This window comes from Brassica napus, chromosome C5, assembly GCF_020379485.1.
Source record: "Brassica napus cultivar Da-Ae chromosome C5, Da-Ae, whole genome shotgun sequence".
Lineage (NCBI taxonomy): Eukaryota > Viridiplantae > Streptophyta > Magnoliopsida > Brassicales > Brassicaceae > Brassica > Brassica napus.
The window spans coordinates 10,770,900-10,786,755 of NC_063448.1; positions in this window are offsets into that span (position 1 = coordinate 10,770,900).

Consider the following 15,856-nt stretch of genomic DNA (forward strand, 5'->3'; position numbering starts at 1 on the left):
TACTAACAAAAATAATTAAAAAAATTATAAAAAACTCTTAGCCACATCCATCACCACCACGTCACGTTTCTACTCCACCATCTCTTTTCACTATCTCTCTTTCTTCTTCAGATTATCAACAAAATCATACATTTTCTTCTGTCACATAATTTTTCTCTTTCAATACTTCATCAAAAGAACAATCAATTGTTTTAAAGAATAGACAACGATGAAGTCATAGACGGTGAGCACACACAACAACTCTTTCATTTCTTTTTTTTTTAAAAAAAAATCTATTGATTCTCACAATCATGCTTTTGTTTACATACTCTGTTTTCGTTTCTGTTTTTGTTTTATAGATCCAGTGGTGAAGAACAACAACGGCGAGTCGGTAAAAGCATCATCGTGTCACGAAAAAGAGAAGAGATAAAGACGATCTCTATATGCTAGTGAAGAATAATGATGGTGAACGAAATGAATGTGTATCAGCCTGTTTAAAAAAAAGAATTGAAGAAGATGAACTCGCCGTCTATACAATATTTGGTGAAATGAATAGTATAGTATATATTCTTAAGTATAGCTACCTATGTACGGTTACCATACTATTTGAGACATATTTCTATACTACTCCTTAAAAATGTAATAATATGTCATGTTTTTAAATTTGATAGGTCTCTTCTTTGTCATTTTGTGTGATTGATTGTAATATGAAATTCATTTTTCGAGTGTTGGACAAATTTGATTGTTTGGAACATTCGTTTACTATACTACTTAGACTATATGGAATATAAGACATGCAACCTGCTAACCAAGTAAATGTGATTTCAAGTGTTTAATATTTGAAAACAATTTATAGATTGTATTTGGGTTTATAGGTTCCTGCCTAGGGTTTAGATTTACTAATTAAGTAAAGGTTTGGGTATAGTAAATCATATTATATACATTCTATTTGGGTTTATACTTCCTTGATTATGGTTTAGCTTAATCTATTTATTTAGGTTTATGGTATATTTGGATCAGGGTTTAATGACTAGAATTTAGAGTTTAGTATTTAAAAGGTGAGAGGGTACGGTTGGGGTCAGCATTAACTTCTTTCATGCAATCATAGACATTTTATAGTTTCACCAATATGTACTATGTTGTTTATTTTGTTCCATTCTATTTGGGTTTTGTGTTTATATTTGGGTTTAGGGTTTATATTTGAGTTAGTGTTTAGTGATTAGAGTTTAGGGTTTAGTATTTGGAAATTTATGTTTGGGTTTCGTGTTTATATTTGGGTTTAGGGTTTATACACTTTTTATTTTTTAAAAATTTATGTTTCTATCCATTCATTCTATTGCATATAGTAAATAAATATGTTGTAAATATATTTGTGATATGAGTTCTTTTACGTGATGTGTTTGTAAATAATTGTGATTTATTATTGACCAGCAATAAAAAAATTTGGATGGTTTAAATTGGTACACTACAAGAAAATATCACCTTAACGAGGGCGGTTTTCCTCGTTATTTCGTCGTAAAAGAGGCTTTACGACGAAATAGCGAGGAAGCGCGTTTGCTCGTTACTCGTCCGTCGTAACACATATTTCCTCGCTAATTCGTCGTAACTTAGCGAGGAATATATTTCGTCGTAAAGACGAAGTAGGGCGATTCGTCGTAAAGACCACGTCAATATTCCACGCAAAGACGTCGCTACAATTCCTCGTAAATACCTCGAAATGAGTTCCTCGTAACCTACACGTAAATACCTTGAAAGAGTTTCCTCGCAAAATACACGTAACAACCACGAAACGATTTCCTCGTAAAATACTCGTAAACTTTTCCTCGTTATTTCCTCGCAAATGTTTCCTCGTAAAATAGTCGTTAATTGTTTCTCGTCATTTCCTCGTAAGGTTTCCACGTAAAGAGGTCGTACATTAGCTACGAATTTACTTCGTTTTTATTATTTTTACAGAATTTAAAAATATAATTAAAAAATAATTAAAATTATTTAATTTAATAATAAATTAAAATTTAAAATAAAAATAAATCAAAATGAAAATATTTTATATATAAATAAGTTTTGAATTTATATAATACAACAACCAAAAAAAAACTAAGGGTCGTTCATCGCCCGGTAGAATTCATCACTCCTCCTCGTAACATCCGTCTCGTTATGTACGTCGGATGACTCGCCTTGAATGAGATGTTGTTGTCGCATGTTCCTCAACATGGACTCCCATTCCGGATTTGTGGCCGCAATAACGTCCAAGAGGAACCAATACCCAACGTCCCTCCCTTTTTCTTTGGGACAACCTTAAAAACAAAAAATAAATATTGTAAGTAAAAATTTAAAGTTAAATTAAATGAATAATAAAAAATTAATTTTTTTGAAAATTTACCTCCTCGTAAATCTTATCCACGTCAAGTGTGGATAAGGTGACGGGTAATCCGTCGGTAGACTGCTGGGTCAGCTGAGTCTGGCGGTCATCAACCCGAGCAACTACGTCGTTGTAGATTTGCTCGGACTTGCCATCTACAAATACGCCCGCCTTGTTCTTGTGGGTCCTCTCGTAAAGTTCCATAAGAGAAGGGAGATGTCCCATCTCTTTGGCCTAAAAAACAGTTAAGAAAGTTAGAATAAATTAATATATATATTAAAAAAATTATTTAATAAAATATTTAATTACCATTTCCAAACGGACACCGGCGTGGGGTTTTTGGCCCGTAGTGTGAAGCATCGGCCCGTTTCCGTGCTCATCGACCGTGTTACGGGAGTTAGAGCAAGCCTGGGCGATTCTAATGGAATCAGGAAGGCGCCAATAACGGATGAGGCCATCCCACACATCCGTGGTGAGCTCAGCGGGTTTGCCACGCTCATACCCTTTCACGATCCAGTCACCCTTCCAGTTAGAGACCGTGTCCAACAAGCGAACTTTCGCCTTCGCGTTAAACTTCTTCCTCACCCTCTCAGTGATCTCCAAGGCCCAAGTATATTTTTGCTGTTGGAAAAATAAATTAACAATTAGTTTTTTAGAAAGTATATATATAAATCATGAAAAAATTAAAGTATATATAATTAATTAATAGAAACTTACAGCGTAAATTTTGAACCACGTCTTTCTGACGTAGTGAGGCGTCTTACTCCAGTTTGGATGTGGCATGGAGAAGTAACCCTTGATCGTGTCGGTTACGTCCGATGCAAGACATCCGTCAACCCCCCACCTGGAAAATACAAATTTAAAATATAAATTATTTTTTAATGTTATAAAAGAAATTTAAACGAATTAAAAAAAAATTAATGCAACATACCACAAAGTTCCGTCCGGTCGGTCTGGGTCGATGACTGGTAAACCTTTTCTGCCTGGCAGACTGAGAATGTCCTCTACAGTGTACTGCGAGTAAGGAGCACTCGGAGGCACCATCAAATCAGGATGAATATCGGCGGCCATCGGAGGTGCCATCGGAGGAGGCACAGGAGGAGGCATCGGAGGAGGCACATGAGGAGCCGATGGTGCAGTAGAATAAGTAGACCCAGAGACTCTCTGAGTGTACTGAGTCTCGGGGACAGTCTCCTGGCCCGAAGAACTGGGAGCGGAAGAAGAGGTCGGGTCTAAACGACTACCCGGCTCACCGAAGATCTCTCTGTAATGGGCAGTAAGTCTTCCTTTTCGAACCTGGAAAAAAAAATGAAATTTTTAAAATTAACATCAACAATATATTTCCCAACATTATCCACATAATCAACACTAAACAACATAAAATCCGCAAACCTATCTAAATTCCCTATACTAACCACCTAATCTATCATAAACTAACCAAATTAGAGAGGAATCAGAGAGGCTAACCATTGCTACGAAATGGAGAGGAAGTAGAGAGGAAAGAAAGAGTGAGCGCTCGGGTGTATATATAAGATTACATATCGTCGCAAATTCCTCGTAAGTTTACGACGAAATAGCGAGCAGTTACAAAGGCCCGTCTTTTTTTTTACGAGGAAATTGCGAGGAATCACAAAGGCCCGTGTTTTTTTATACGAGGTATTAACGACGATTTACCTTACGAGGAATTAACGAGGCTTGCTTTCTTATAAATATACCCACAACTCTCACTCTCAAACCACACACAAACTCCCAAATCACACCTTATCTCAAATCACAATCCTCAAAAAAATCCTATTCAAATTATAAATATTTGAAAAAAATAAGAAAAGGAGAAGATATTAGAATTCATGTGGGCGAGACTTACGCATTATAATTGCTGGAAGTCTTGCCACATGTTAATCTGGTATTTCTCTCCTTTTCTTTTTTTTTCAAGTTTGTACACTACGAGATATTTACGACGATTTGTACTTACGTGGAATTAACGGGTTTATGTATAAATCCGTTTACGTGGTCTTTACGACGATTTCTGCTTACGTGGAATTAACGAGTGTTTTGTTTAAATCATTTTACGTGGTAGTTACGACGATTTCATCCTACGAGGACTTTACGACGATTTGTGCTTACGTGGAATTAACGAGTGTTATGTTTAAATCCCTAGAATCCGAAACCCGAAACCCGAAACCCAAACCCGAAACCCGAAACCCCATACCCGAAACCCCAAACCCCAACCCCCAAACCCGAAACCCGAAACCCAAACCCCCATCTTTAATTTTCTAATTCATATATTCCAAACCCCATATTTAATTTTAAGTTTCGTCGTTATTTTTAACGAGTGTTATGGTTAAATCCCTAGAACCCGAAACCCGAAACCCGAAACCCGAAACCCGAAATCCAAAACCCGAAACCCCAAACCCCGAACACCTAAATCCGAAACCCCAAACCCGAAACCAAAAACCCGAAACCCGAAACCCGAAATCCAAAACCCGGAACCCCAAAACCCGAAACCCCAAACCCCAAACCCGAAACCCGAAACCCCAAACCCCAAACCCCATATTCCTTATTTTCTACTTCATATATTCCAAACCCCATATTTATTTTTAGGTTTCATCGTTATTTCCTCGTTGTATTACGTTATATTTACGACGATTTCATCCTACGTGGTTTTTACGACGAATTCATCCTACGTGGTATTTACGACGATTTAGTCCTACGTGGAATTAACGAGTCCTTCGTCGTTATTTACTCGTTGGAATACGAGGACTTTACGACGATTTAAGCTTACGTGGAATTAACGAGTGTTATGTTTAAATCCCTAGAATCCAAAACCCGAAACCCGAAACCCCAAACCCCATATTCCTTATTTTCTACTTCATATATTTCAAACCCCATCTTTATTTCCATTCCAAACCACAATTCTCACATTTGCTTATTCATAAAACAAACTCCCACATTACCTTATTCATAAAACAAACCCCACATTATCTTATTCATAAAACAAACTCCCTCATCTTATTCATAAAACAAATACATCAATCGGATACATCGACATTCTCGTCATCACTAGAAACATCATCATTTTCATTAAACTCGTCTTCAACAGCTTCGTCTGTGGCATCATCGGTAAGATCTTCGTACTCGTGATTATGCAGATCAATGAGAAGGATATCATCAATTTCTTGTTCAGGTTCCTCAACTTCATTTATCTGTTCTTCTTGCAATGGTGGTTCTTCTCCACTGATGATTCGTCCTCGAGGTGTAACTTTGATTACTGCTAACCAATTTATACCTGAATCTCTCATCCGAGGGTATGGAAAGAAGCTAACTTGGTCTGCTTGTGAAGCTAAGATGAAAGGCTCGAATTTGTTGTACATTCGTCCACCGTTAACATCAACTACACCGAATTTGTTAGACCGAACACCTCTGTTGACGACGGGGTCGAACCATTCACATTTGAAGAGGACGCATTTCAGCTTCAGTATCCCTGGAAATTCGACTTCAATAATCTCCGTCAAGATCCCGTAGAAATCTGTTTTCCCTTTCACACATATTCCATAGTTACTGGTCGCCCGTTGTCTACCATAGTCATATGTAAGAAAAGTATAGCCTCGTGTTAAATACATCTGTGATGTGGTGACCTTTACAAGTGGAAATTTAATTACTTCGTGTAACCACTTAGGATAATCTGCATCGTCGTCGTCATAATCAACCTGCAAAAATAAAGAGAATGTTAATGAAATACAGATAATGTATGAAATTTTTTTTAGTTAATACCTGATTCCGCAACCACTTAATGAAGTGTTGATCTTTCCTTTTGTCTACGTCACTTGTGGATATACCAGGAAATGTTTCTTCGACTTGAGAAACAAATAGGCTGTAAAATTACATTTTATAGGAATGAATCTCTCGCAATTATACAATTAATTATACTTATATGTGTTTCAAAGTGTCAATATATGTTACCTTTCAAAATAACGAATCAATGGATCTTCGAAATTGAGTAGAATATAGGTGTGTGCACTATGAGCGTCTTGTTCACTCGACCACCAAACCTCTTTCGACTTCCCACCGAGTCGCCCAATCTGGCTAAAGATGTCTGGAACACCAGCAACTGCATATGTTGGCGCAACACCACCATCATCATATCTTCTTGGAGCTCTTCTCCGTGTACGTACTTTTGACGCAAAGTAGTACGATGTGAAGTGAGAAACTTCTTCCGTCAAACTTCCAGCAATTATAGAACCTTCAACTTTGGCGAGGTTCTTTGTTTTTCCCTTCAAATATTTCATGGCTCGCTCATACTGATACATCCATCCGTAATGTACAGGTCCACGAAGCAATGCCTCATATGGGAGGTGGACAGCTAGATGCTCCATGACGTCAAAAAATCCGGGAGGAAATATCTTCTCCAAGTTGCACAATAAGATGGGAATGTTCTCCTGAAGCTGTTCCACAACTTCTTCTTTAAGAGTGCGTGTGCTCAGATCCCTGAAAAATGCTCCAATGCCTTTTATATTCAAAAAAAAATTAAACACATTGTTAGTCATATATTATTTTGTAAATTATTGTGATATAATACACTACGTACCTGCAAGTGCTTCATGTACGTTTGTTGGAAGTAGCTCCGCAAATGCAAAGGGCAGTAGTCGTTGCATAAATACATGACAATCATGACTCTTCATCCCGGAGAACTTTTGACCCTTTTCAACACATCTAGAGAGATTCGAAACATACCCATCGGGGAACTTCACTTCTGATGCCACCCAGTTGAACAACACCGACTTTTTTTCTGAAGATAATCTGAATATCGGAACGGGAACTTGTCCATTGCTTTTAATATGTAACTCGCTTCTTGAGCAAATATCCGGCAAGTCCAACCTCGATTTTATGTTGTCTTTTGTCTTCCCTGGGACATTCAATATTGTATTCATGATGTTCTCAAAGAAATTCTTCTCTATATGCATCACATCGAGGTTGTGGCGCAGAAGAAGATCCTTCCAATATGGCAACTCCCAAAATATACTCTTCTTGTGCCAGTTGTGATGAACACCGTAAGAATCTGGCATATTACGAGGGACATGCCAATTACCACCCCAACGAACTGTTTCGTTAGCTCCGTAGTAGTCGATTTGCGCTTCAATTTGTTCTCCAGTTAGATATGGAGGAGGAGTGTCTCTCACAACCCTTTTGTGCCTAAACAAATTCTTGTTTCTTCGGTAAGGATGGCCAATGGGAAGAAATCGACGGTGACAATCAAACCAACTCGTCTTCCTACCATTCTTCAGTTGAAACGCATCTGTCGTTCCATTACAATATGGACAAGCTAATCTCCCATGTGTAGTCCATCCAGACAACATCCCATAGGCAGGAAAATCACTTATGGTCCACAAAAGCATCGCTCGCATCGTAAAATTCGTCTTCGTTGAACAGTCATACGTCCTCACCCCTGTTGACCACAAATCCTTCAACTCTTTTATCAGTGGTTGTAGGAAAACATCCAGGGACCTTTTTGGATGGTTCGGACCAGGTATTAATATGGTCAAGAATAGTAACTCCCGTTGCATGCACATCTCCGGTGGCAGGTTGTATGGAGTAAGAAAGACTGGCCACAATGAATATTGTCTCCCTGACATTCCGAACGGACTAAATCCATCTGTGCATAATCCGAGATACACATTCCGGATATTGCTAGCGAAATCTGGATGTACTTTGTTGAAATGTTTCCAGGCTCTTGCATCTGATGGATGAGTCATCTCACCATCCGTCTGAGTATGCTCGGCATGCCATCTCATCTTTCCAGCAGTCTGCTCTGATTGATACAATCTTTTCAATCTATCTGTAATTGGTAGGTACCACATCCTTTGGTACGGTACCCTATTACGTCCCCGTCCTTGCGGCTTGAATCGTGGCTTCTTGCAGAATCGACATTCTTCTAGCTTCTCATCATCTCCCCAATAGATCATGCAGTTGTCGATGCAAACATCTATCATCTCCGAAGGCAACCCAAGACTATAAACCAGTTTCTGAATCTCATAATAAGAATCAGCAGACACATTGTCTTCCGGCAAGTACTCTTTAAACAAGTCCGCCCATTCGTTCATGCAACTTTCAGGTAGATTGTGATCAGTTTTAATATTCATCATTCTAGCAGCTAACGACAATTTAGAGAGACCTTCTCTACAACCACTGTAAAGTGGTTGATTCGCCGCGTTTAACATTTCGTAAAACTTTTTTGCATCTATATTAGGTTCTTCATCTTCATCATGAGCTACGAATGCATCAGCTACCATATCATGAACCCTATCACAATCTACCATCTCCTCCTGATGGTAACTATGTTCATTATGCAAATGATGATCAACCGGTTCTTTTTCCTGAAAATTGCTATTACTACTACTTGCTTCATTCTGATCATAATTAAAACCTTCTCCATGTTGAAACCAGATATAGTAATTTGCCGTGAAACCTCTATTTATTAAATGCTTCCAAACATTTTCACGATTTGCCAGTTTCGAATTGTTGCATTTCCGACAAGGACAGAACATCTTACCACTTTCTTGAGCGAGCGGTGTTGAATCTGCTTGATGCATAAATGTCTCCAGACCCGCAAGGTATTCTTTCGTCACTCTCCCGTTAGCATCTCTATGCATATACATCCACTTCCGCAACTCGTAAATAGTCCCGGAGCCAGCCATTTTTTTTCTTTCACGTTTTTTGTATAGGTGTGTTTAAAATGATGTTCAAACATCCATATTTATAGAAAAATTCGAATCTGGTAGTTGTAATTTTGCTATGAATTTACGACGAAAATTAATTAGGTGGGCAAAAAAAACGTGTAACACCTATAAAGTTGGTGGATTCAAAAATTTCCTCGCTAAATACACGTAAACTATTACCTCGTAAATACCACGCAAAGTTTACGTCGTATTTACGAGGAAATAGTTTCTCCTCGTAAAATACTCGTAAAATTACATCCACTTTACGACGAAACAGTTTTGTCCTTACGTTACGAGGAAATAACGATGACTTTAGTTTTTCACGTAAATTCGTCGTAAACTCGACGCAAATTTACGAGGATTGTTTTTCCTCGTTAATTTTCGTAGTTAAGCATGTGTTTTCTTGTAGTGGTACGTGGTTGTATGTGTTTCTATCAAATAAAGTAGTATTAATTTAATCTTCACCTTATATTATTTTGACCAAATCATATTTAGCAATACAATATTAGCGGATGATTACAGAAAAAAGAGGCAGAACCGGATAATAAGTGACATAAATGATAGCTATTACATTACGTAAAAATCAATGTACGCCAAAATTGGTTATTCAGCGAATTCACACTTAAATCAATTCACTTCACGAACTAAACAATAATATCACAGATATCATTAAGTTTTTAGCCGCCGACCATTTTAGATGGCCACATTTAGGTGCTAGAGCCCGAGACTTCTCCTTTTTCTCTCTTCGTTTCTTAACGGAGATGAGATGAGACGAAGCTTTCTCTGGTGCTCTACCAGGGTGTTTTGATTCCGGGAGGCGGAGGCTATTTCAGCTTCGTCGTCGTCGGTTTTTGATCTCGGGGAAGTAGAGGCTTCCGAAGCTCTGCACCGCCGACAATAGAAATTTATTTTCCTTTGTGATGCGATCGATGGGTCTATAGCTTTGATTCTCTGGGAGTCGGAGGAGATCTCGACTGGGTCGATGACGATCTCTGTTGGTGGAGCTTAGGCATCGTTGTGTATGCTTGAAGCTAGTGGGTTTCTTTGCTTGTGGTTCTGTTTCTCGAAAGCCCCGGTGGTTGATGATTAGGATCCGTCGACGTCTTTCAGTTTGGAGAGATTGGTCGCGGTGTTTCCTTTGAATGGGTGCTTGGTGAATGTTCTCTTATCTTCACGTTTGATGGCTTGATAATCGGATGAGATCTCGATAGGCGATGAAACTCTCCGATGATGTGCTAAAGCGATGAAGGAGGAGATGTTGTAGTCTCTGGTTTTTCTTCATCCGTTCGGTGGTTCGATGGGTTCGGTGTGCGGTGGTTACGGTGTATTCCGGTGAAACACGTGTTCGTTTCGTTTTTCTCCGGTGATGACTCGTAGTTTGAGTCAAGATGTGGTGACCTAGTGACGCGTGTCCCTTGATGGCGAGGGTCTCAACACGTGTACGTCCAAGTGAATTTCCCGATGCGTGGTAACGTATGGCGCCGATCGGGTTTTCTTTTTTGAGCTTAATTGCCCTTGTGTTTTGGGCTTTCTGTTTAATACGTTTGGGCTTTATGCTGGGCTTGGACCCTCATGGTGTTATATCTTTTTGTTGTGATACTTTTAAGATAAATGGAAATTTCAGATGGCAAAAAAAAAAAAAAAAGATGGCCACATTTAGAAATAGAATTACAGAAAAGCTCACATGCTGATAGGCGACAAGATCCACAGACTCTCCACGTGAAGTTTATTGGTCACAGTGAAGCAAAGCCCTCGATCTTTTCAAAACACATTGTCCCAATGCTCATACATAGACAATATTCCACCCAATCTCATACGAGATCTCGTAAACTTTGTTTCAATTTAAAGACCAACCAAAATCGAATGTATCAAAACCCTTTCTGTGTTCGGTCATTGAAAAAGAGAAATGTGAAATGAGGAGAAAGAGGAGTGTCTGAATAGCCAAGGAGACTGCCTACAGCCTAACCAACTCAGAGACTATCGATAAAGTCTTTCATATGGTGTTAAAGACGCAGGCAAGTCATCCTTGGCTACCACACAACTTCTCATTCTTCATGTCACCGTTTCTCTTTATATGTTTTTCCCTTTGTTGTGAAGTTGTTGATGTGTTTACACTCTAATACTATGTATATATAGGCCTAACGGCATGAACATCTAGTGGACAAAATGTTTGACTCAACTTGTGTGCATGGCGGTGTTGGAATATGTTCTTAAAGATTTGGTACTGGAATGGTCTGATAAGTATAACAAGTTGGCTAACCATAATTAAATATTAGTTAGAACTTTGAAGAACGTTGTTTAAGTGTTGGAGGTCTATATTCCCATGTGATATAGTGTTTAGAAGAACAAAAGCAATTCAAAGTGATATTTTCACTATGATAACTATCAACCAGTCTAGCTACCTAAATAATATCATTACAATATGAATATTGATCATCCATTATAGACACAACCACCTGATTTTCTCAGTTTATAACTAAGTGTTTATTCATCTAGATAGATGGACGACATGTGAACGATTTGTTATCTTTGTCTACGTTTATATTTCTTCTGCCAGACAGAGTAAACAAGCGACATCAAAAGACAGGTCATCAACTCCATCAACGCTCCGAGGAACAGGAAGAAATTCAGGAACCTCATGACTTTTTGGTTGATTTAATCCTTTGCTATGGTTTTTCGGCCTTTTGCATCTTCAAGGGATTTCTTTAGACTCCATTTTGTTGTTTCATACCAATTACCCTGTTTTTTACTTTCTTTTGTCAGGGAGCTGTGTTGTATAGATTAGTCTCTTTTGTAAGAAACAAGATCCGCACAACCGTGCGGGTATTAATTTTCATGTTTATATATATTTTTACTTCAGTGACAAAAAAAAAAAAAAAAAAAATATATATATATATATATATATATATATTTACATAATTAGAATATATATTTTAAGTAACATATATATTTAAATATTTATATATAATTATTTCAAATATAAGAATTTGATAGTTTTCATGCTGTAAGTTAATTGATTATTTCAAATCATCACATATATTTGATATTTTTTATTATATATATTTTAAAATAATTTTTTATTCAATTATTATGATCTTGATCCGTAATTCAAAGCGCTAGGTTTTCTTTATCAATATTTTTTTTATGTTTATTCATTTAAGATAATAACTATATATATAAAAATTTAAGATAAGTTAATTTTATACATGGATTATCTAATTTACTAATGTTAACTCATTCTACCAACATATTATATTTCTAGCATAAATTTTTAATGTTTGTGAAAATAAAATATATTAATTTATCAGTTTAAAATAATTTTATCATATTTAGTTAAATACAATGTTTTATTTTAAAATGATAGATATAACTATAAAATAGTAAAATTTGATATAATGTTTTTCATTTTATAAAAGATAACTGAGTATATATATATTAATGTATAATAACATTAATTTCATTACTAATTAAAAAATTAGTGAAAATATTTATATACAATTTTTGATAATTAAGATATTGTTATAATGTTTTTCAACACATTTGTTAAAAAAAAATTAAATATATTTATTTATATTTTAAATTAAAAGATATCAAATTATATTATGATTTAAGTAGTTAAAAAATTATATATTAGCATTAAGGAAATACATTTAATAAAAAATTTAAATGATGATTCAAATTAAAATATCACACATGAATCAATGTGAGTTTGTTAACCAATCCGGGTTTTTAGGAGTTAATGTTATATTAAGAATGACATATTATTAATCCATATTATTAGTAATAAATGAATGATAAATGATTTCTAGTGAAGGTCCATTTTTTTAAAAATCACACATGAATCAAAGTTGTGACTTCTGTTTTAATATATAAAACCTTTATCTTTTATGATAATTAACATTCTTAGCAAAAAAAAAAAAAAAAAAAGTTTATATTTCTTTTGTTCGTTCGTGGACCACCTTTAAATTCTCCAAAATCGGTCCGTATATCATAAATATGGTTATTGTTTGTATATATAGGCTAATTACTGGAATATATAAAAGATTTCAAACAAAATCTGTATAAAAATTCTACTCAATAGGTGTGTTTAACATAACACGGGGATATAGTTTTTTTTGGTTAGAACCCCAATAAACTCGTACTAACCCATATCCTTTTTCAAAAGAACTTGTTTACATAACAGAGTTGTTGGTTAATAATAATATCATCATACCCGCATATCACAAATATACTGATGGTCGCCTCAATGAGTGTTTTTTTCTACTCTTCTTAGTTACATATGTTTTCTAAATGCTTAAATAGCATGAAATATGCTTTGAAACCTAATCTTCTCTACCGGGCCAATACCATTTTTCTTACTAGTTGACTACTAGTGTAACTGGGACCATACAGATAAGAACATTTATAAAAGTCATGATGCCATATGAATTTGTGTAGTAAATATGGAATATATGGAGATTTCTGTGAATACTACTTATATTGATATAAAAACTAGTATTATTCTCATTTCTATTCAGAGCTAGCTATAAGGAATGTACCATCACGAGAGATGTTGGGAAACGAAAGCTGTCGCCCATATATATAGGATATTTGCTTTATTTTCCTTTTACAATATTTTGGTATGTAGGACTTGTATGAATGATCTGAGAAAAGACACATAATCAATAAAGTAGCTATTAGAATAGTAATCACCAGTCAGTCTTGTATATGAAACTCATATTATACTACCAACTTAACACATGGGACAGCTAGTCTATTAATTAGTGTATTAATAATATAAATTCCAATGTTAGTGATATTTGCACAAATAATTAGATTTTATAGGCCAGGCCTGCTATACGTTTATATTACCATTAATTATGCAGCTGTTTTACTTTTTGTACCGCACTGATCGAGATCCAGATCATCAAACGATCATATTTGTACGCGTAATCTGGATGATCAAGGCGAAGTCAATTAGACATAAAAGTTATATAGGTGAAAAGCATATATTGTTCCTATGAGATATAATTATCCAAAAACGATGGTCTAAAGTATTCCAGAAAAGTAATAAAACCAAAATGGTCGATGATATACACTTGATATCAATCGAATATTTCGTGGACTCAGTCCCGGCGTAAATTTTACGTATGGACGATTCTTTATGGATATGTTATTGTTGGTTTCCACTTGCATGCATGTAATATAATAATAATATTCGAACATGGGCATATATGATCAAACATGTTGGACTCTACAAATTTATATATCTACCTACATCTATACTATTAAAGCAGGATCCTATTGTCATAATTACCTTAGGGGCATGTTTCCTTCACTAACATTGCATGTTTCATTAAGGGTAATTAAGTAATATTAATAACAAATCTATATTGGGTCATTATTTTTGGATCCAGCCCAAATCAAATCTCTCTTGGGCCATTTGGGCCTATTAAAAAATCAGATTCAATTCTCACTTTTTTTTTTTTCATTTGGACCATTGAGTCCAAGTTCAAATAATTTTTTTTCAACTATTCTTAATTATTATTTTTTTCTTTTCTTAATATAATTTAAGCATTCATAAAAATAATTGAATTTTTTATTGAAAAGTATAAATCTTTATTAAAAGTATATAAATTTTTAATTAAAATATTAACCCCATAATAAAATTAATTTATCAGAGTTATACCAACTTAATTCATTAAAAAAATAAAGTTTAATTTTTTTAACATAAATAGTCATTTAAAATGAAATACGATAAATAAAGATAAAATTTTTAAGTCTTTTATAAAATAAAATACAAATATATGAAAATGTGACATTTACTAAATATTTGTCAATTGAAAAAAAAAACAAAAATAAACCCGCGCTTTCAAAGCGCGGGTCAAAATCTAGTATTTCTTATAGAGCCATGCATGGATCACAAACAAGTTACCGGTCCAAACGAAAGGTAATCATAAGAGAAGGAAAACGAAAGAAAAGAAAGGACATGAAGTTTAGAGTGCACATATGAACATACATGTATATAAACAAACCAATATATATATTAATCCATTTTTCTAGATGATTTTAGTTTTCTATTGTGAGATTGCAGTGATCAGTTGGGCAGTTTCCTTGGCTATTTTAATTTAATTACATCTCTTTCTCATTATGTCAAATCTTATTTGATATGCTTGCGTTTAGACGAACTGTATGTTTGTTTGAGATGTTAACAATGTGAAGCATCTCCAAAATAACATTGGAGACGTTGAATGAACTTTGTATGTATATCAAAATTCTTTGCATTGTACACGCAAAAACTTGTACGTACGTTGATACCGATAGATTCACACTTGAATGGACTGAGACTTACTTAACTTAATAGCCCCCATTAGAGCCATTTTACAACAAAACACCGATCAAGTTGATGCTCCAGTCAGACTGTACAAGAATATCAGGCTGGCTAAGTTTCATTAATTTGTGGAAGCACCGTATCCTAGTGGTTAAGGTTTAAAGGTTTCTACACCCAGGTCTGGGATCCGAATCCCAGACTATACAATTTATTGCAGATTACAGGAAATCCAGGTTTTAAGTCCCGGAGAGAGCGATTTATTAACAATTATGCAGACTACGGAAGAAATGCTTACAAGAGATCTTCAACATGGTGCAAGTAAATCTTGCCAGGTGTGGATCTTCATAGGACGGCTTAGGTAATACAGTTAGGCGTAGGTCTTCAGAAAGTAGATAGTATTGTCAGTTGTCGAATCGTCTATGTAATCTTTCTCATATCATAGTTGTAAGATCATAATAAATCAGCGTTAAAAATTTGAGGACTGTTTGGACACGA